Here is a 6,000-nt window from a genome sequence, read left to right on the forward strand (position 1 = left end):
CCTTAGCTTAGATCCAGTATGTAATTATCGAATCGTGAATAGTGATTGATTCATTCGCTACATAAGAATCTATCCTTTTTTTTACGTTTCGGTTTTTCTTATATATAATGAAAACCTTTTTAAAAGTAAAGACATAAATGAAAATGAACTTGATATTCTAGCAATATATTTTCTACTCTATTCTATTTTTATAATTTGTAAAGTAGAAAAATGATAATTTTTTTTTTCAAAAAAAGGAGGGTCCCTTTTAATTATGCGATACAATCTGTATTCAAATATGATATACATCCTAAATAGATATGCTCTGGGACGGAAGGATTCGAACCTCCGAATAGCGGGACCAAAACCCGTTGCCTTACCGCTTGGCCACGCCCCATTTTCCATTTTACATTAATAAAGACTATTATTGATATTGGTTGTTCGTCAATTCCAGTTCAAAAATTTCTATAAAAAAAAAATTTTGCGACTAGTATTTTATATGCGTATCTACATATCTATCTATATCTATAAATGGATATAGATAGATAGGATAAAACTAAATTGATTGATCATTACATACAATTCAATTAAGATATTATATAGAAGGAAGTATGATTTCTTCAATTTTTTTGATTTCAGAATAAAAAATATTTTGAAACTGGAAAAGTTCAAATAAAAGAAGGATTCTCGAGATTCTTATCTTATTTGATTCATTTTTTTACTTTTATTCATAACTCTTTATTTTCCTTTTTATTGTATTATGTATATAATGCAATAAAATTGAAAATTAGAATGAAAAAAAAAAAACAAAAATAACTTTTATTTTTTTTAAAGAACAAAATGTTTGTTATGCTTAATATCTTTAGTTGGATCTGTATTTGTATTCACTCCGTCCTTTATTCCAGTAGTTTTTTTTTGGAGAAATTGCCCGAAGCCTACGCTTTCTTGAATCCAATTGTGGATATTATGCCAGTAATACCCGTACTATTTTTTCTTTTAGCTTTTGTTTGGCAAGCTGCTGTAAGTTTTCGATGATATTTTTAATTTGAATAATGTCGTAAAAAAATTCAGAATTTTTCAGAAAACTAAAACTCGAACATTTTAACAATTTATAAGATCAGATAAGTCTTACAGTGTGACTTCTGGATTCCAATATTGAAATTTTTCAATATATAGGAAAAAAAGGGACCTTCTCATCATTTACGTTTTTTGAATTGAAAAAACCTAATCCGATTATTCGATTGGAACCCCTCACCAATCGAATACCTAGATTACAGAAAAAAAGGATTTTTGGTCAAAAGAATTATTGATAATTTGTAATAAAATAATCTACTCTTACTATCAATTCATTTTCGAAACTCATATATATATATCTCCTCATATCCTAAAAAAACTTCATTTTTTAGAAACTTAGTATCTTAGTATTAAAAGAAACAAAATATGTTGTAATATAAGAGAATCTATTCTCTTTCTTTGTCGTTTTTTAATTATCTTGGAGATTTCATAATGCTTACTCTAAAACTTTTTGTTTATACGGTAGTGATCTTTTTCGTTTCTCTTTTCATCTTCGGATTCCTATCTAACGATCCAGGACGTAATCCAGGACGTGAAGAATAGAATAAGAAAAAAGTGGATTCTGTGTTTTCTTGCTTGTGCGGAATTTTGAAATATTTTTAGGATTTTCTCTATTTTAACATCTTTAACTAGTAAATAAAAAAAACAAGTTCAAAAAAAAATACCAAATTATCAACGGAAAGAGAGGGATTCGAACCCTCGGTACAAGAATTTGTACAACGGATTAGCAATCCGACGCTATAGTCCACTCAGCCATCTCTCCCCAATTGAAAAAAAAAAGAATTACTTTGTTTATGTTATATCACATAAACAAGAAGAACAAAAAGGGAGCTTAAAAAAAAAAGAGACTTGCTTTTTTTTTATTCTTTTTTATCTTATCTATCTTTTTTTTATTATTCTATATATTTTAGTTTTCTTTTTTTCTTTTTATACAGCCAATGAGCCCGGCCGAGTACCTAGTCGGGCTCTTTTTCTTTTATTCCCATGAATATTGAAGAAAAATTCTTTATTTGAATATATTTTATTCGAAAAAAAAATATTTGTAAAAATATTTGTAATTAAAAAAAAAATAAGAGATACGGATAGATTCCTATGAGATAAAACCAAAATAAGATAATATAAAAATGTTCTCTTTTCTTACTCCCTCTCTTTTTTCTGGTAACGTAAATTGTATATATATATAACCTTCAGCAAAATAAAAAAATGAAAATTATCCCGTTTTTCAAATTTCATTAGAAGATTCTCTAATGAAACATGTCAATACTCGACTTATTAGAATATTATGCCTCCCATTTCTTTATTTTGTCTGATTGCTTTGTTCAACAAAAGATACAATAATGATATTGTAGCGGGTATAGTTTAGTGGTAAAAGTGCGATTCGTTTCAAGGACCCCCCAAAAGTTAAGGGATCCCCCATTTGATTCATATGCCGATCAAAAACTTTATTTTTTACTTAAAGGGACTCCTTTATACCCCTCGATGAATTATTTGCGGTATAATATACATTATTGTAATTTGTATACAAGAAGAATCAAATCGAATTTGACAAATTGAGTTTTAAAATTATGAAACATAAGTTTTTGGAATTGGATCTATAATCCGAATTTTTTGAGTATTACTAAAGGATCTATGGAGAGAAATATACAAAGTTTCTTTCTAATCGTAACTAAATCTTCCATTTTTTTGCATAGTAAAAATTGAAGCAAAATAGCTATTAAACGATTCTTTTAGTTTACTAGAGACATCGACATTTTTTTAGCTCGACGGAAATTTTCTTCTTTTCCTAAAGATTTTCTGAAATAGAAATAGAGAACGAAGTAACTAGAAAAAAAACATAGATTGTTAGAATATTGCTCTTCTAGAGGGATCATCTAAAAAGCAAGATATTTGAAACCTATTCATACAAAAAGGCTGACATAGATGTTATGGGTCAATTTTTTTTATTGTCCATCTCTTCATTCCGTAAAGGAGCCGAATGAAACAAAAGTTTCACGTTCAGTTTTGAATTAGAGACGTTAAATCAAAATGATGAATCAACGTCGACTATAACCCTTAGCCTTCCAAGCTAACGATGCGGGTTCGATTCCCGCTACCCGCTTCTATTTTATTCTATTTAAATCTATCTTTTTTCTTCGAGAATGAATCTAGAATTCTTAAAGAATTTGTCAATTCTTCATTTTCATTTCTTAATTTAGTTTTAGTTATATATATTCAATTATATTCAATTGATTTTTCTTTTTTATTTTTTTTTTCTTTTATTCTAAATATTTGATTTATTTTATTTTTATAATTTCTAGAATTCTTTATATTTGTTTGATTCTTTAATCTTTTTAATAAGGTTTAGTTAAAAAGGTTAAAGAATCAAATATAAAATAGAAGCGTCCATTGTCTAATGGATAGGACAGAGGTCTTCTAAACCTTAGGTATAGGTTCAAATCCTATTGGACGCAAGTTGTTTGCATATCTAATTTCAACCTTGTCCTTCTATTTTTTTTGATTTATTACATTTTGATTCGAATTCATTATATATAATATTCAAATGAAATAAAAACATATTAAAAGATACTAATTATAAAAATTGGAAAATTGAATTACAAAATTATTTAATGATTCATCAATTTTTTTCTACTTGTTCCTGGAATAAAAAGAGTTCCATCTGTTCTTTAATAGCGTCCTTTAAAAGGGCTTCTGCTTCCCCAGTGAATGTCTTGGTAGAAGATATGATTTCTTTGAATTGAGGTTTATTCGTCTTTAAGTAAGCACGTAACTCAACAAGAAATTTCCTTACCTGTCCAATTTCTAATGAATCAAGATAACCATTCGTTCCGGTATAAATAGTTACTATCTGTTCTTCCACAGTAAGAGGAGCTGATTGGGATTGTTTAAGCAACTCGCGCAATCGTTGACCTCTTGCTAATTGATTTTGAGTAGCTTTATCTAGATCAGAAGCGAATTGTGCAAAAGCTTCTAATTCTGCGAATTGTGCTAATTCCAATTTTAATTTACCAGCTACTTGTTTCATGGCTTTGATTTGAGCCGCCGATCCAACTCTGGAAACTGAAATACCAACATTAATAGCGGGTCTTATTCCAGCATTGAATAGATCGGCCGATAAGAATATTTGGCCATCTGTAATGGAAATTACATTCGTAGGAATATAAGCTGAAACATCTCCCGATTGAGTTTCAACTATTGGTAAAGCAGTCATACTTCCTTCGCCTAACTGAGAACTTAATTTAGCGGCTCTTTCCAAAAGACGCGAATGTAAATAAAAAACATCCCCTGGATAAGCTTCGCGACCTGGTGGTCTTCGTAATAGAAGAGACATTTGCCGATAAGCCTGTGCTTGTTTGGAGAGATCGTCATAAATGATTAAAGTGTGACGTTCACGGTACATAAAATATTCAGCCAGAGCTGCTCCTGTATAAGGCGCGAGGTATTGTAATGTAGCTGGAGAATCCGCTGTTTCAGCTACTACAATAGTGTATTCCATTGCTCCTCTTTCTTGTAAGGTAGTCACCACTTGAGCCACAGAAGATGCTTTTTGACCAACAGCTACATAAACACATATTACATTTTGTCCCTGTTGATTGAGAATTGTATCTGTGGCTACTGCTGTTTTACCTGTTTGTCTATCTCCAATAATTAATTCTCGCTGGCCCCGTCCTATGGGGATCATCGAATCAATAGCAATAAGTCCTGTTTGGAGAGGCTCATATACCGAACGTCTTGAAATAATACCGGGAGCGGGAGATTCTATTAATCGAGATTCCGAAGCTGAAATTTCTCCTCGACCGTCAATTGGTTTAGCCAGGGCATTTATAACACGACTCAAATAAGCTTCACTTACAGGTATCTGAGCAATTCTTCCTGTTGCTTTTACTGAACTTCCCTCTTGTATCAGCAAACCATCACCCATTAATACAACACCAACATTTTTTGATTCCAAATTCAAAGCAATGCCTATAGTACCTTCTTCAAATTCCACCAATTCACCCGCCATTACTTCATCAAGACCATAAATACGAGCAATACCATCGCCTACTTGAAGTACGGTACCAGTATTTACAATTTTTACTTCTGTATTATATTGCTCAATGCGTTCACGGATAATTTTACTAATTTCATCTGCACGAATGGTTACCATGAAAATATCTTAAATTTATTTTTTATAAGAAAAAAATGATGCCTATACTCTATTGTATAATAGAAAGCCTAATCAGTTATTTTTTTATTTCATCATCCCAAACATGCCAATATTAGCACTAACAGTACGTAAATGTAACTCGTTGTTCAAGCAACTATTTAGAGTTCCTAGAGCTCCCTGTAAGGCTTGTTGTAAAACCCGCTGTCGAACTTGATTAATAACTCTTTGTTGTTCAAAATCAATAGCTTCGTTTTTGTAATTTTCTAATTGTTCCAAAGTCGTATAAATTGAATTAATTAAATTCAATTTTTCTCGTTTGATCTCAGAATAGCCATTCACCCGAAACAGATCTGCTTCTGTTTCAACTTTCCTTAAGCGGGCCTGGGCTTTTTCGAGCTGTTCAATGGCGTTTTCCTGTAATTCTTCTGAGTTTCGAATAGTTCTCCAGATTTTCTGTTTTCGATTATCTAATAAATCACGTAATGAAAGTAGACTCTCTTTCCATCCATTTCAAAATGTCTATGATCTCTTCCCGAACCAAACATGAATCTTTCGATTCATTTGGCTCTCACACTCAATTACTTATCGGAAATTTACCAATTTTTTATGTAATGAGCCTATCCTCTCTTCTCTATTCAAAGTGAAAACAATTACCAATATAAGACTAGAATATTCGGAGGACTCTTTTGACCAAACAAATATATGTCAACAAAGTTGTTTTTTTATTCAAATCCAAAGACTTCTTTTGAATTTATACATAGGTCATCCATCGATTACGCATCGTACAAAGGGGAGGTTTA

At 30.9% G+C, this 6,000-nt stretch overlaps 1 non-coding gene across 1 annotated transcript; it reads left to right on the plus strand.

Annotated features, from left to right (window-relative positions):
* Window positions 1–3,431: 3,431 nt before the first annotated feature.
* Window positions 3,432–3,503, plus strand: TRNAR-UCU (transfer RNA arginine (anticodon UCU)). The gene has a single exon. It is a non-coding gene; the product is annotated as a tRNA-Arg (tRNA).
* Window positions 3,504–6,000: the final 2,497 nt, after the last annotated feature.

Source organism: Vigna unguiculata, unplaced genomic scaffold (genome assembly GCF_037176805.1).
Source record: "Vigna unguiculata cultivar grain cowpea cultivar isolate G323 ecotype 2 unplaced genomic scaffold, ASM3717680v1 ptg000427l, whole genome shotgun sequence".
Lineage (NCBI taxonomy): Eukaryota > Viridiplantae > Streptophyta > Magnoliopsida > Fabales > Fabaceae > Vigna > Vigna unguiculata.